General features: G+C 42.8%; 10 non-coding genes across 10 annotated transcripts; all 10 read left to right on the top strand.

The window, feature by feature from the left end:
* Positions 1 to 13: 13 nt before the first annotated feature.
* On the top strand, positions 14 to 99 carry Trnam-cau. Its single transcript is given in 2 exon segments — positions 14 to 50; positions 64 to 99. It is a non-coding gene; the product is annotated as a tRNA-Met (tRNA).
* A 612-nt stretch (positions 100 to 711) lies between these two features.
* Trnam-cau lies at positions 712 to 797 on the top strand. The gene is given in 2 exon segments: positions 712 to 748; positions 762 to 797. It is a non-coding gene; the product is annotated as a tRNA-Met (tRNA).
* Positions 798 to 1065: 268 nt separating this feature from the next.
* Positions 1066 to 1151, top strand: Trnam-cau. Its single transcript is given in 2 exon segments — positions 1066 to 1102; positions 1116 to 1151. It is a non-coding gene; the product is annotated as a tRNA-Met (tRNA).
* A 2215-nt stretch (positions 1152 to 3366) lies between these two features.
* On the top strand, positions 3367 to 3452 carry Trnam-cau. Its single transcript is given in 2 exon segments — positions 3367 to 3403; positions 3417 to 3452. It is a non-coding gene; the product is annotated as a tRNA-Met (tRNA).
* Positions 3453 to 7069: 3617 nt separating this feature from the next.
* Trnam-cau lies at positions 7070 to 7155 on the top strand. Its single transcript is given in 2 exon segments — positions 7070 to 7106; positions 7120 to 7155. It is a non-coding gene; the product is annotated as a tRNA-Met (tRNA).
* Positions 7156 to 9005: 1850 nt separating this feature from the next.
* Positions 9006 to 9091, top strand: Trnam-cau. The gene is given in 2 exon segments: positions 9006 to 9042; positions 9056 to 9091. It is a non-coding gene; the product is annotated as a tRNA-Met (tRNA).
* Positions 9092 to 9182: 91 nt separating this feature from the next.
* Positions 9183 to 9268, top strand: Trnam-cau. Its single transcript is given in 2 exon segments — positions 9183 to 9219; positions 9233 to 9268. It is a non-coding gene; the product is annotated as a tRNA-Met (tRNA).
* Positions 9269 to 10062: 794 nt separating this feature from the next.
* On the top strand, positions 10063 to 10148 carry Trnam-cau. Its single transcript is given in 2 exon segments — positions 10063 to 10099; positions 10113 to 10148. It is a non-coding gene; the product is annotated as a tRNA-Met (tRNA).
* A 3771-nt stretch (positions 10149 to 13919) lies between these two features.
* Positions 13920 to 14005, top strand: Trnam-cau. Its single transcript is given in 2 exon segments — positions 13920 to 13956; positions 13970 to 14005. It is a non-coding gene; the product is annotated as a tRNA-Met (tRNA).
* A 1142-nt stretch (positions 14006 to 15147) lies between these two features.
* Trnam-cau lies at positions 15148 to 15233 on the top strand. Its single transcript is given in 2 exon segments — positions 15148 to 15184; positions 15198 to 15233. It is a non-coding gene; the product is annotated as a tRNA-Met (tRNA).
* The last annotated feature ends 877 nt before the right edge of the window (positions 15234 to 16110 follow it).

The following is a 16110-nucleotide window of genomic DNA, read 5'->3' as shown; positions in this document are numbered from 1 at the left end:
TTTTCTCATGTTGGCCTCGTTAGCGCAGTAGGCAGCGCGTCAGTCTCATACTCAAATCTAGAAATCTGAAGGTCGTGAGTTCGATCCTCACACGGGACATATTTTTTTTTCTTTTGAAAACGAATGACTCTATGAGCGGTTTGACAAAAAACACCACAAACACGTATAGAGAAGACACATTTCTCAGGTTGGCCTCGCTAGTAGGCAGCGTGTCAGTCTCCTAATCAAATGTAGAAATCTGAAGGTCGTGAGTTCGATCCTCACACGGGGCATATTTTATTCTTTTGAAAACGAATGACTCTATGACCGGTTTGACAAAAAAACACCACAAACACGCATAGAGAATACACTTTTCTCATGTTTGCCTCGTTAGCGCAGGAGGCAGCGCGTCAGTCTCATAATCGAATGTAGAAATCTGAAGGTCTTGAGTTCGATCCTCACGCTGGGCATATTTTTCTCTTTTGAAAACGAATGACTCTATGAGCGGTTTGACGAAAACACCACAAACACGCATAGAAAAGACGCATTTCTCATGTTGGCCTCGTTAGCGCAGTAGGCAGCGCGTCAGTCTCATAATCAAATGTAGAAATCTTAAGGTCGTGAGCTCGATCATCACACGGGGCACATTTTTCTTTTCAAAACGAATGACTCTATGACCGGTTTAAAGAAAACACCACAGACACGCATAGAGAAGACACTTTTCTCATGTTGGCCTCGTTAGCGCAGTAGGCAGCGCGTCAGTCTCATACTCAAATCTAGAAATCTGAAGGTCGTGAGTTCGATCCTCACACGGGGCATATTTTTTTTTTCTTTTGAAAACGAATGACTCTATGAGCGGTTTGACAAAAAACACAACAAACACGCATAGAGAAGACACTTTTCTCATGTTGGCCTCGTTAGCGCAGTAGTCAGCGCGTCAGTATCATACTCGAATGTAGAAATCTGAATGTCGTGAGTTCGATCCTCAGACGGGGCATATTTTTTTCTTTTGAAAACGAATGACTCTATGACCGGTTTGACGAAAACACCACAAACACGCATAGAGAAGACACATTTCTCATGTTAGCCTCGTTAGCGCAGTAGTCAGCGCGTCAGTCTCATAATCAAATGTAGAAATCTGAAGGTCGTGAGTTCGATCCTCACACGGGGCATATTTTTTTTCTTTTGAAAACGAATTACTCTATGACCAGTTTGACGAAAACACCACAAACACGCATAGAGAAGACACATTTTTCAGGTTGGCCTCGTTAGCGCTGTAGGCAGCGCGTCAGTCTCATAATCAAATGTAGAAATCTGAAGGTCGTGAGATCGATCCTCACACGGGGCATATTTTTTTCTTTTGAAAACGAATGACTCTATGACCGGTTTGACGAAAACACCACAAACACGCATAGAGAAGACACATTTCTTATGTTGGCCTTGTTAGCGCAGTAGGAAGAGCGTCAGTATCATAATCAAATCTAGAAATCTGAAGGTCGTGAGTTCGATCCTCACACGGGGCACATTTTGTTTTTCTTTTGAAAACGAATGACTCTATGAGCGGTTTGAACAAAAACACAACAAACACGCAGAGAGAAGAGACTTTTCTCATGTTGGCCTAGTTAGCGCAGTAGGCAGCGCGTCAGTCTCATAATCAAATCTAGAAATCTGAAGGTCGTGAGCTCCATCCTCACACGGGGCATATTTTATCTTTTGAAAACGAAAGACTCTATGACCGGTTTGACGAAAACACCACAAACACGGATAGAAAAGGCACATTTCCCATGTATGCGTCGTTAGCGCAATTGGCAGCGCGTCAGTCTCATAATCAAATCTAGAAATCTGAAGGTCGTGAGTTTGATCCTCACACGGGGCACAATTTTTTTTCTTTTGAAAACGAATGACTCTATGAGCGGTTTGACAAAAAACACAACAAACACGCATAGAGAAGACACTTTTCTCATGTTGGCCTCGTTAGCGCAGTAGGCAGCGCGTCAGTATCATAATCGGATGTAGAAATCTGAATGTCGTGAGTTCGATCCTCAGACGGGGCATATTTTTTTCTTTTGAAAACGAATGACTCTATGACCGGTTTGACGAAAACACCACAAACACGCATAGAGAAGACACATTTCTCATGTTAGCCTCGTTAGCGCAGTAGGCAGCGCGTAAGTCTCATAATCGAATGTAGAAATCTGAAGGTCTTGAGTTCGATCCTCACGCGGGGCACAATTTTTTTTCTTTTGAAAACGAATGACTCTATGAGCGGTTTGACAAAAAACACAACAAACACGCATAGAGAAGACATTTTTCTCATGTTGGCCTTGTTAGCGCAGTAGGCAGCGCGTCAGTATCATAATCGGATGTAGAAATCTGAATGTCGTGAGTTCGATCCTCAGACGGGGCATATTTTTTTCTTTTGAAAACGAATGACTCTATGACCGGTTTGACGAAAACACCACAAACACGCATAGAGAAGACGCATTTCTCATGTTAGCCTCGTTAGCGCAGTAGGCAGCGCGTCAGTCTCATAATCGAATGTAGAAATCTGAAGGTCTTGAGTTCGATCCTCACGCGGGGCACAATTTTTTTTCTTTTGAAAACGAATGACTCTATGAGCGGTTTGACAAAAAAACACAACAAACACGCATAGAGAAGACATTTTTCTCATGTTGGCCTTCTTAGCGCAGTAGGCAGCGCGTCAGTATCATGATCGCAGTAGGCGATCCTCAGACGGGGCATATTTATTTCTTTTGAAAATGAATGACGAATATTTTTCTCTTTTGAAAACGAATGACTCTATGAGCGGTTTGACGAAAACACCACAAACACGCATAGAAAAGACGCATTTCTCATGTTGGCCTCGTTAGCGCAGTAGGCAGCGCGTCAGTCTCATAATCAAATTTACAAATCTTAAGGTCGTGAGCTCAATCCTCAGACGGGGCATATTTTTTCTTTTGAAAACGAAAGACTCTATGACCGGTTTGACGAAAACACCACAAACACGAATAGAAAAGGCACATTTCCCATGTAGGCGTCGTTAGCGCAATAGGCAGCGCGTCAGTCTCATAATCAAATCTAGAAATCTGAAGGTCGTGAGTTCGATCCTCACACGGGGCACAATTTTTTTTCTTTTGAAAACGAATGACTCTATGAGCGGTTTGACAAAAAACACAACAAACACGCATAGAGAAGACACTTTTCTCATGTTGGCCTCGTTAGCGCAGTAGGCAGCGCGTCAGTATCACAATCGAATGTAGAAATCTGAATGTCGTGAGTTCGATCCTTAGACGGGGCATATTTTTTTCTTTTGAAAACGAATGACTCTATGACCGGTTTGACGAAAACACCACAAACACGCATAGAGAAGACACATTTCTCATGTTAGCCTCGTTAGCGCAGTAGGCAGCGCGTCAGTCTCATAATCAAATGTAGAAATCTGAAGGTCGTGAGTTCGATCCTCACACGGGGCATATTTCTTTTCTTTTGAAAACGAATGACTCTATGACCGGTTTGACGAAAACACCACAAACACGCATAGAGAAGACACATTTTTCAGGTTGGCCTCGTTAGCGCAGTAGGCGGCGCGTCAATATCAGAATCGAATGTAGAAATCTGAATGTCGTGAGTTCGATCCTCAAACGGGGCATATTTTTTCTTTTGAAAACGAATGACTCTATGACCGGTTTGACGAAAACACCACAAACACGCATAGAGAAGACACATTTCTTATGTTGGCCTTGTTAGCGCAGTAGGAAGCGCGTCAGTATCATAATCAAATCTAGAAATCGGAAAGTCGTGAGTTCGATCCTCACACGGGGCACATTTTTTTTCTTTTGAAAACGAACGACTCTATGAGCGGTTTGACAAAAAACACAACAAACACGCATAGAGAAGACACTTTTCTCATGTTGGCCTCGTTAGCGCAGTAGGTAGCGCGTCAGTCTCATACTCAAATCTAGAAATCTGAAGGTCGTGAGTTCGATCCTCACACGGGGAATATTTTTTTTCTTTTGAAAACGAATGACTCTATGACCGGTTTGACAAAAACACCACAAACACGTATAGAGAAGACACATTTCTCAGGTTGGCCTCGCTAGCGCAGTAGGCAGCGTGTCAGTCTCATAATCAAATGTAGAAATCTGAAGGTCGTGAGTTCGATCCTCACACGGGGCATATTTTATTCTTTTGAAAACGATTGACTCTATGACCGGTTTGACAAAAAAACACCACAAACACGCATAGAGAATACACTTTTCTCATGTTGGCCTCGTTAGCGCAGTAGGCAGCGCGTCAGTCTCATAATCGAATGTAGAAATCTGAAGGTCTTGAGTTCGATCCTCACGCGGGGCATATTTTTCTCTTTTGAAAACAAATGACTCTATGAGCGGTTTGACGAAAACACCACAAACACGCATAGAAAAGACGCATTTCTCATGTTGGCCTCGTTAGCGCAGTAGGCAGCGCGTCAGTCTCATAATCAAATGTAGAAATCTGAAGGTCGTGAGCTCGATCCTCACACGGGGCATATTTTTTTTTTTGAAAACGAAAGACTCTATGACCGGTTTGACGAAAACACCACAAACACGAATAGAAAAGGCACATTTCCCATGTAGGCGTCGTTAGCGCAATAGGCAGCGCGTCAGTCTCATAATCAAATCTAGAAATCTGAAGTTCGTGAGTTCGATCCTCACAAGGGGCACATTTTTTTTCTTTTGAAAACGAATGACTCTATGAGCGGTTTGACAAAAAACACAACAAACACGCATAGAGAAGACACTTTTCTCATGTTGGCCTCGTTAGCGCAGTAGGCAGCGCGTCAGTATCATAATCGAATGTAGAAATCTGAATGTCGTGAGTTCGATCCTCAGACGGGGCATATTTTTTTCTTTTGAAAACTAATGACTCTATGACCGGTTTGACGAAAACACCACAAACACGCATAGAGAAGACACATTTCTCATGTTAGCCTCGTTAGCGCAGTAGTCAGCGCGTCAGTCGCATAATCAAATGTAGAAATCTGAAGGTCGTGAGTTCGATCCTCACACGGGGCATATTTTTTTTCTTTTGAAAACGAATTACTCTATGACCAGTTTGACGAAAACACCACAAACACGCATAGAGAAGACACATTTTTCAGGTTGGCCTCGTTAGCGCTGTAGGCAGCGCGTCAGTCTCATAATCAAATGTAGAAATCTGAAGGTCGTGAGATCGATCCTCACACGGGGCATATTTTTGTCTTTTGAAAACGAATGACTCTATGACCGGTTTGACGAAAACACCACAAACACGCATAGAGAAGACACATTTCTTATGTTGGCCTTGTTAGCGCAGTAGGAAGAGCGTCAGTATCATAATCAAATCTAGAAATCTGAAGGTCGTGAGTTCGATCCTCACACGGGGCACATTTTGTTTTTCTTTTGAAAACGAATGACTCTATGAGCGGTTTGAACAAAAACACAACAAACACGCAGAGAGAAGAGACTTTTCTCATGTTGGCCTAGTTAGCGCAGTAGGCAGCGCGTCAGTCTCATAATCAAATCTAGAAATCTGAAGGTCGTGAGTTCGATCATCACACGGGGCACATTTTTCTTTTCAAAACGAATGACTCTATGACCGGTTTAAAGAAAACACCACAGACACGCATAGAAAAGACGCATTTCTCATGTTGGCCTCGTTAGCGCAGTAGGCAGCGCGTCAGTCTCATAATCAAATCTAGAAATCTGAAGGTCGTGAGCTCCATCCTCACACGGGGCATATTTTTTCTTTTGAAAACGAAAGACTCTATGACCGGTTTGACGAAAACACCACAAACACGGATAGAAAAGGCACATTTCCCATGTAGGCGTCGTTAGCGCAATAGGCAGCGCGTCAGTCTCATAATCAAATCTAGAAATCTGAAGGTCGTGAGTTTGATCCTCACACGGGGCACAATTTTTTTTTCTTTTGAAAACGAATGACTCTATGAGCGGTTTGACAAAAAACACAACAAACACGCATAGAGAAGACATTTTTCTCATGTTGGCCTTGTTAGCGCAGTAGGCAGCGCGTCAGTATCATAATCGGATGTAGAAATCTGAATGTCGTGAGTTCGATCCTCAGACGGGGCATATTTTTTTCTTTTGAAAACGAATGACTCTATGACCGGTTTGACGAAAACACCACAAACACGCATAGAGAAGACGCATTTCTCATGTTAGCCTCGTTAGCGCAGTAGGCAGCGCGTCAGTCTCATAATCGAATGTAGAAATCTGAAGGTCTTGAGTTCGATCCTCACGCGGGGCACAATTTTTTTTCTTTTGAAAACGAATGACTCTATGAGCGGTTTGACAAAAAAACACAACAAACACGCATAGAGAAGACATTTTTCTCATGTTGGCCTTCTTAGCGCAGTAGGCAGCGCGTCAGTATCATGATCGCAGTAGGCGATCCTCAGACGGGGCATATTTTTTTCTTTTGAAAATGTATGACGAATATTTTTCTCTTTTGAAAACGAATGACTCTATGAGCGGTTTGACGAAAACACCACAAACACGCATAGAAAAGACGCATTTCTCATGTTGGCCTCGTTAGCGCAGTAGGCAGCGCGTCAGTCTCATAATCAAATGTAGAAATCTTAAGGTCGTGAGCTCAATCCTCAGACGGGGCATATTTTTTCTTTTGAAAACGAAAGACTCTATGACCGGTTTGACGAAAACACCACAAACACGAATAGAAAAGGCACATTTCCCATGTAGGCGTCGTTAGCGCAATAGGCAGCGCGTCAGTCTCATAATCAAATCTAGAAATCTGAAGGTCGTGAGTTCGATCCTCACACGGGGCACAATTTTTTTTCTTTTGAAAACGAATGACTCTATGAGAGGTTTGACAAAAAACACAACAAACACGCATAGAGAAGACACTTTTCTCATGTTGGCCTCGTTAGCGCAGTAGGCAGCGCGTCAGTATCACAATCGAATGTAGAAATCTGAATGTCGTGAGTTCGATCCTTAGACGGGGCATATTTTTTTCTTTTGAAAACGAATGACTCTATGACCGGTTTGACGAAAACACCACAAACACGCATAGAGAAGACACATTTCTCATGTTAGCCTCGTTAGCGCAGTAGGCAGCGCGTCAGTCTCATAATCAAATGTAGAAATCTGAAGGTCGTGAGTTCGATCCTCACACGGGGCATATTTCTTTTCTTTTGAAAACGAATGACTCTATGACCGGTTTGACGAAAACACCACAAACACGCATAGAGAAGACACATTTTTCAGGTTGGCCTCGTTAGCGCAGTAGGCGGCGCGTCAATATCAGAATCGAATGTAGAAATCTGAATGTCGTGAGTTCGATCCTCAAACGGGGCATATTTTTTCTTTTGAAAACGAATGACTCTATGACCGGTTTGACGAAAACACCACAAACACGCATAGAGAAGACACATTTCTTATGTTGGCCTTGTTAGCGCAGTAGGAAGCGCGTCAGTATCATAATCAAATCTAGAAATCGGAAGGTCGTGAGTTCGATCCTCACACGGGGCACATTTTTTTTCCTTTGAAAACGAATGACTCTATGAGCGGTTTGACAAAAAACACAACAAACACGCATAGAGAAGACACTTTTCTCATGTTGGCCTCGTTAGCGCAGTAGGTAGCGCGTCAGTCTCATACTCAAATCTAGAAATCTGAAGGTCGTGAGTTCGATCCTCACACGGGGAATATTTTTTTTCTTTTGAAAACGAATGACTCTATGACCGGTTTGACAAAAACACCACAAACACGTATAGAGAAGACACATTTCTCAGGTTGGCCTCGCTAGCGCAGTAGGCAGCGTGTCAGTCTCATAATCAAATGTAGAAATCTGAAGGTCGTGAGTTCGATCCTCACACGGGGCATATTTTATTCTTTTGAAAACGATTGACTCTATGACCGGTTTGACAAAAAAACACCACAAACACGCATAGAGAATACACTTTTCTCATGTTGGCCTCGTTAGCGCAGTAGGCAGCGCGTCAGTCTCATAATCGAATGTAGAAATCTGAAGGTCTTGAGTTCGATCCTCACGCGGGGCATATTTTTCTCTTTTGAAAACAAATGACTCTATGAGCGGTTTGACGAAAACACCACAAACACGCATAGAAAAGACGCATTTCTCATGTTGGCCTCGTTAGCGCAGTAGGCAGCGCGTCAGTCTCATAATCAAATGTAGAAATCTGAAGGTCGTGAGCTCGATCCTCACACGGGGCATATTTTTTCTTTTGAAAACGAAAGACTCTATGACCGGTTTGACGAAAACACCACAAACACGAATAGAAAAGGCACATTTCCCATGTAGGCGTCGTTAGCGCAATAGGCAGCGCGTCAGTCTCATAATCAAATCTAGAAATCTGAAGGTCGTGAGTTCGATCCTCACAAGGGGCACATTTTTTTTCTTTTGAAAACGAATGACTCTATGAGCGGTTTGACAAAAAACACAACAAACACGCATAGAGAAGACACTTTTCTCATGTTGGCCTCGTTAGCGCAGTAGGCAGCGCGTCAGTATCATAATCGAATGTAGAAATCTGAATGTCGTGAGTTCGATCCTCAGACGGGGCATATTTTTTTCTTTTGAAAACTAATGACTCTATGACCGGTTTGACGAAAACACCACAAACACGCATAGAGAAGACACATTTCTCATGTTAGCCTCGTTAGCGCAGTAGGCAGCGCGTCAGTCTCATAATCAAATTTAGAAATCTGAAGGTCGTGAGATCGATCCTCACACGGGGCATATTTTTTTCTTTTGAAAACGAATGACTCTATGACCGGTTTGACAAAAACACCACAAACACGCATAGAGAAGACACATTTCTAATGTTGGCCTTGTTAGCGCAGTAGGAAGCGCGTCAGTATCATAATCAAATCTAGAAATCTGAAAGTCGTGAGTTCGATCCTCACACGGGGCACATGTTTTTTTTTCTTTTGAAAACGAATGACTCTACGAGCGGTTTGACAAACAACACAACAAACACGCATAGAGAAGAGACTTTTCTCATGTTGGCCTCGTTAGCGCAATAGGCAGCGCGTCAGTCTCATAATCAAATCTAGAAATCTGAAGGTCGTGAGTTCGATCCTCACACGGGGCATATTTTTTTTCTTTTGAAAACGAATGACTCTATGACCGGTTTGACAAAAAACACAACAAACACGCATAGAGAAGACACTTTTCTCATGTTGGCCTCGTTAGCGCAGTAGGTAGCGCGTCAGTCTCATACTCAAATCTAGAAATCTGAAGGTCGTGAGTTCGATCCTCACACGGGGCATATTTTTTTTCTTTTGAAAACGAATGACTCTATGACCGGTTTGACAAAAACACCACAAACACGTATAGAGAAGACACATTTCTCAGGTTGGCCTCGCTAGCGCAGTAGGCAGCGTGTCAGTCTCATAATCAAATGTAGAAATCTGAAGGTCGTGAGTTCGATCCTCACACGGGGCATATTTTATTCTTTTGAAAACGATTGACTCTATGACCGGTTTGACAAAAAAACACAACAAACACGCATAGAGAATACACTTTTCTCATGTTGGCCTCGTTAGCGCAGTAGGCAGCGCGTCAGTCTCATAATCGAATGTAGAAATCTGAAGGTCTTGAGTTCGATCCTCACGCGGGGCATATTTTTCTCTTTTGAAAACAAATGACTCTATGAGCGGTTTGACGAAAACACCACAAACACGCATAGAAAAGACGCATTTCTCATGTTGGCCTCGTTAGCGCAGTAGGCAGCGCGTCAGTCTCATAATCAAATCTAGAAATCTGAAGGTCGTGAGTTCGATCCTCACAAGGGGCACATTTTTTTTCTTTTGAAAACGAATGACTCTATGAGCGGTTTGACAAAAAACACAACAAACACGCATAGAGAAGACACTTTTCTCATGTTGGCCTCGTTAGCGCAGTAGGCAGCGCGTCAGTATCATAATCGAATGTAGAAATCTGAATGTTGTGAGTTCGATCCTCAGACGGGGCATATTTTTTTCTTTTGAAAACAAATGACTCTATGACCGGTTTGACGAAAACACCAAAAACACGCATAGAGAAGACACATTTCTCATGTTAGCCTCGTTAGCGCAGTAGGCAGCGCGTCAGTCTCATAATCAAATGTAGAAATCTGAAGGTCGTGAGTTCGATCCTCACACGGGGCATATTTTTTTTCTTTTGAAAACGAATGACTCTATGACCGGTTTGACGAAAACACCACAAACACGCATAGAGAAGACATATTTTTCATGTTGGCCTCGTTAGCGCAGTAGGCGGAGCGTCAATATCATAATCGAATGTAGAAATCTTAATGTTGTGAGTTCGATCCTCACACGGGGCATATTTCTTCTTTTGAAAACGAAAGACTCTATGACCGGTTTGACGAAAACACCACAAACACGCATAGAAAAGACGCATTTCTCATGTTGGCCTCGTTAGCGCAGTAGTCAGCGCGTCAGTCTCATAATCGAATGTAGAAATCTGAATGTCGTGAGTTCGATCCTCAGACGGGGCATATTTTTTTCTTTTGAAAACGAATGACTCTATGACTGGTTTGACGAAAACACCACAAACACGCATAGAGAAGACACATTTCTCATGTTAGCCTCGTTAGCGCAGTAGGCAGCGCGTCGGTCTCATAATCTGATTTAGAAATATGAAGCTTCGTGAGTTCGATCCTCACACAGGGCATATTTTTTTCTATTGAAAACGAATGACTCTATGACCGGTTTGACGAAAACACCACAAACACGCATAGAGAAGACACATTTTTCAGGTTGGCCTCGTTAGCGCAGTAGGCAGCGCGTCAATCTCATAATCAAATCTAGAAATCTGAAGGTCGTGAGTTCGATCCTCACACGGGGCACATTTTTTTTCTTTTGAAAACGAATGACTCTTTGAGCGGTTTGACAAAAAACACAACAAACACGCATAGAGAAGAGACTTTTCTCATGTTGGCCTCGTTAGCGCAGTAGGCAGCGCGTCAGTCTCATAATCAAATCTAGAAATCTGAAGGTCGTGAGTTCGATCATCACACGGGGCACATTTTTTTTTTTCAAAACGAATGACTCTATGACCGGTTTGAAGAAAACACCACAGACACACATAGAGAAGACGCATTTCTCATGTTGGCCTCGTTAGCGCAGTAGACAGAGCGTCAGTCTCATAATCAAATGTAGAAATCTGAAGGTCATGAGTTCGATCCTCACACGGGGCATATTTTTTTTATTTTGAAAACGAATGACTCTATGAGCGGTTTGACGAAAGCACCACAAACACGCATAGAAAAGACCCATTTCTCATGTTGGCCTCGTTAGCGCAGTAGGCAGCGCGTCAGTCTCATAATCAAATGTAGAAATCTGAAGGTCGTGAGTTCGATCCTCACCCGGGGCATATTTTATACATTTGAAAACGTATGACTCTATGACCGGTTTGACGAAAATACCACAAACACGCATAGAGAAGACACATTTCTCAGGTTGGCCTCGCTAGCGCAGTAGGCAGCGCATCAGTCATAATCAAATGTAGAAATCTGAAGGTCGTGAGTTCGATCCTCACACGGGGCATATTTTTTTTCTTTTGAAAACGAATGACTCTATGACCGGTTTGACGAAAACACCACAAACACGCATAGAGAAGACACATTTCTCATGTTAGCCTCGTTAGCGCAGTAGGCAGCGCGTCAGTCACATAATCAAATGTAGAAATCTGAAGGTCATGAGTTCGATCCTCACACGGGGCATATTTTTTTTCTTTTGAAAACGAATGACTCTATGACCGGTTTGACAAAACACCACAAACACACATGGAGAAGACACATTTCTCATGTTGGCCTCATTAGCGCAGTAGGCGGCGCGTCAATATCATAATCGAATGTAGAAATCTGAATGTCGTGAGTTCGATCCTCAAACGGGGCATATTTTTTCTTTTGAAAACGAATGACTCTATGACCGGTTTGACAAAAACACCACAAACACACATAGAGAAGACACATTTTCCATGTAGGCGTCGTTAGCGCAATAGGCAGCGCGTCAGTCTCATAATCTGATTTAGAAATATGAAGGTCGTGATTTCGATCCTCACACAGGGCATATTTTTTTTCTTTTGAAAACGAATGTCTCTATGACCGGTTTGACGAAAACACCACAAACACGCATGGAGAAGACACATTTTTCAGGTTGGCCTCGTTAGCGCAGTAGGCAGCGCGTCAGTCTCATAATCAAATGTACAAATCTGAAGGTCGTGAGATCGATCCTCACACGGGTCATATTTGTTTCTTTTGAAAACGAAAGACTCTATGAACGGTTTGACGAAAACACCACCAACACGCATAGAAAAGGCACATTTCCCATGTAGGCGTCGTTAGCGCAATAGGCAGCGCGTCAGTCTCATAATGAAATCTAGAAATCTGAAGGTCGTGAGTTCGATCCTCACACGGGGTACATGTTTTTTCTTTTGAAAACGAATGACTCTTTCAGCGGTTTGACAAAAAACACAACAAACACGCATAGAGAAGAGACTTTTCTCATGTTGGCCTCGTTAGCGCAGTAGGCAGCGCGTCAGTCTCATAATCAAATCTAGAAATCTGAAGGTAGTGAGTTCGATCATCACACGGGGCATATTTTTTCTTTTGAAAACGAATGGCTCTATGAGCGGTTTGACAAAAAACACAACTAACACGCATAGAGAAGACACTTTTCTCATGTTGGCCTCGTTAGCGCAGTAGGCAGCGCGTCAGTATCATAATCGAATGTAGAAATCTGAATGTCGTGAGTTCAATCCTCAGACGGGGCATATTTTTTTCTTTTGAAAACGAATGACTCTATGACCGGTTTGACGAAAACACCACAAACACGCATAGAGAAGACACATTTCTCATGTTAGCCTCGTTAGCGTGGTAGGCAGCGCGTCAGTCTCATAATCTGATTTAGAAATATGAAGGTCGTGAGTTCGATCCTCACACAGGGCATATTTTTTTCTTTTGAAAACGAATGACTCTATGACCGGTTTGACAAAAAACACAACAAACACGCATAGAGAAGAGACTTTTCTCATGTTGGCCTCGTTAGCGCAGTAGGCAGCGCGTCAGTCTCATAATCAAATCTAGAAATCTGAAGGTAGTGAGTTCGATCATCACACGAGGCATATTTTTTCTTTTGAAAACGAATGGCTCTATGAGCGGTTTGACAAAAAACACCACAAACACACATAGAGAAGACACATTTCTCAGGTTGGCCTCGCTAGCGCAGTAGGCAGCGCGTCAGTCTCATAATCAAATGTAGAAATCTGAATGTCGTGAGTTCGATCCTCACACGGGGCATATTTTTTCTTTTGAAAACGAATGACTCTATGACCGGTTTGACAAAAACACCACAAACACACATAGAGAAGACACATTTTCCATGTAGGCGTCGTTAGCGCAATAGGCAGCGCGTCAGTCTCATAATCTGATTTAGAAATATGAAGGTCGTGATTTCGATCCTCACACAGGGCATATTTTTTTTCTTTTGAAAACGAATGACTCTATGACCGGTTTGACGAAAACACCACAAACACGCATAGAGAAGACACATTTTTCAGGTTGGCCTCGTTAGCGCAGTAGGCAGCGCGTCAGTCTCATAATCAAATGTACAAATCTGAAGGTCGTGAGATCGATCCTCACACGGGGCACATTTTTTTTCTTTTGAAAACGAATGACTCTATGAGCGGTTTGACAAAAAACACAACAAACACGCATAGAGAAGACACTTTTCTCATGTTGGCCTCGTTAGCGCAGTAGGCAGCGCGTCAGTATCATAATCGAATGTAGAAATCTGAATGTTGTGAGTTCGATCCTCAGACGGGGCATATTTTTTTCTTTTGAAAACAAATGACTCTATGACCGGTTTGACGAAAACACCACAAACACGCATAGAGAAGACACATTTCTCATGTTAGCCTCGTTAGCGCAGTAGGCAGCGCGTCAGTCTCATAATCAAATGTAGAAATCTGAAGGTCGTGAGTTCGATCCTCACACGGGGCATATTTTTTTTCTTTTGAAAACGAATGACTCTATGACCGGTTTGACGAAAACACCACAAACACGCATAGAGAAGACATATTTTTCATGTTGGCCTCGTTAGCGCAGTAGGCGGAGCGTCAATATCATAATCGAATGTAGAAATCTTAATGTTGTGAGTTCGATCCTCACACGGGGCATATTTCTTCTTTTGAAAACGAAAGACTCTATGACCGGTTTGACGAAAACACCACAAACACGCATAGAAAAGACGCATTTCTCATGTTGGCCTCGTTAGCGCAGTAGGCAGCGCGTCAGTCTCATAATCGAATGTAGAAATCTGAATGTCGTGAGTTCGATCCTCAGACGGGGCATATTTTTTTCTTTTGAAAACGAATGACTCTATGACTGGTTTGACGAAAACACCACAAACACGCATAGAGAAGACACATTTCTCATGTTAGCCTCGTTAGCGCAGTAGGCAGCGCGTCGGTCTCATAATCTGATTTAGAAATATGAAGCTTCGTGAGTTCGATCCTCACACAGGGCATATTTTTTTCTATTGAAAACGAATGACTCTATGACCGGTTTGACGAAAACACCACAAACACGCATAGAGAAGACACATTTTTCAGGTTGGCCTCGTTAGCGCAGTAGGCAGCGCGTCAATCTCATAATCAAATCTAGAAATCTGAAGGTCGTGAGTTCGATCCTCACACGGGGCACATTTTTTTTCTTTTGAAAACGAATGACTCTTTGAGCGGTTTGACAAAAAACACAACAAACACGCATAGAGAAGAGACTTTTCTCATGTTGGCCTCGTTAGCGCAGTAGGCAGCGCGTCAGTCTCATAATCAAATCTAGAAATCTGAAGGTCGTGAGTTCGATCATCACACGGGGCACATTTTTTTTTTTCAAAACGAATGACTCTATGACCGGTTTGAAGAAAACACCACAGACACACATAGAGAAGACGCATTTCTCATGTTGGCCTCGTTAGCGCAGTAGACAGAGCGTCAGTCTCATAATCAAATGTAGAAATCTGAAGGTCGTGAGTTCGATCCTCACACGGGGCATATTTTTTTTATTTTGAAAACGAATGACTCTATAAGCGGTTTGACGAAAGCACCACAAACACGCATAGAAAAGACCCATTTCTCATGTTGGCCTCGTTAGCGCAGTAGGCAGCGCGTCAGTCTCATAATCAAATGTAGAAATCTGAAGGTCGTGAGTTCGATCCTCACACGGGGCATATTTTATACATTTGAAAACGTATGACTCTATGACCGGTTTGACGAAAATACCACAAACACGCATAGAGAAGACACATTTCTCAGGTTGGCCTCGCTAGCGCAGTAGGCAGCGCATCAGTCTCATAATCAAATGTAGAAATCTGAAGGTCGTGAGTTCGATCCTCACACGGGGCATATTTTTTTTCTTTTGAAAACGAATGACTCTATGACCGGTTTGACGAAAACACCACAAACACGCATAGAGAAGACACATTTCTCATGTTAGCCTCGTTAGCGCAGTAGGCAGCGCGTCAGTCACATAATCAAATGTAGAAATCTGAAGGTCATGAGTTCGATCCTCACACGGGGCATATTTTTTTTCTTTTGAAAACGAATGACTCTATGACCGGTTTGACAAAACACCACAAACACACATGGAGAAGACACATTTCTCATGTTGGCCTCATTAGCGCAGTAGGCGGCGCGTCAATATCATATTCGAATGTAGAAATCTGAATGTCGTGAGTTCGATCCTCAAACGGGGCATATTTTTTCTTTTGAAAACGAATGACTCTATGACCGGTTTGACAAAAACACCACAAACACACATAGAGAAGACACATTTTCCATGTAGGCGTCGTTAGCGCAATAGGCAGCGCGTCAGTCTCATAATGAAATCTAGAAATCTGAAGGTCGTGAGTTCGATCCTCACACGGGGTACATGTTTTTTCTTTTGAAAACGAATGACTCTTTCAGCGGTTTGACAAAAAACACAACAAACACGCATAGAGAAGAGACTTTTCTCATGTTGGCCTCGTTAGCGCAGTAGGCAGCGCGTCAGTCTCATAATCAAATCTAGAAATCTGAAGGTAGTGAGTTCGATCATCACACGGGGCA

The sequence above is a fragment of the Nematostella vectensis genome, chromosome 9, assembly GCF_932526225.1.
Source record: "Nematostella vectensis chromosome 9, jaNemVect1.1, whole genome shotgun sequence".
Classification (NCBI taxonomy): domain Eukaryota; kingdom Metazoa; phylum Cnidaria; class Anthozoa; order Actiniaria; family Edwardsiidae; genus Nematostella; species Nematostella vectensis.
The sequence above is the reverse complement of the archived record's forward strand: the minus strand, read 5'-3'. Positions and strand labels throughout refer to the sequence as shown.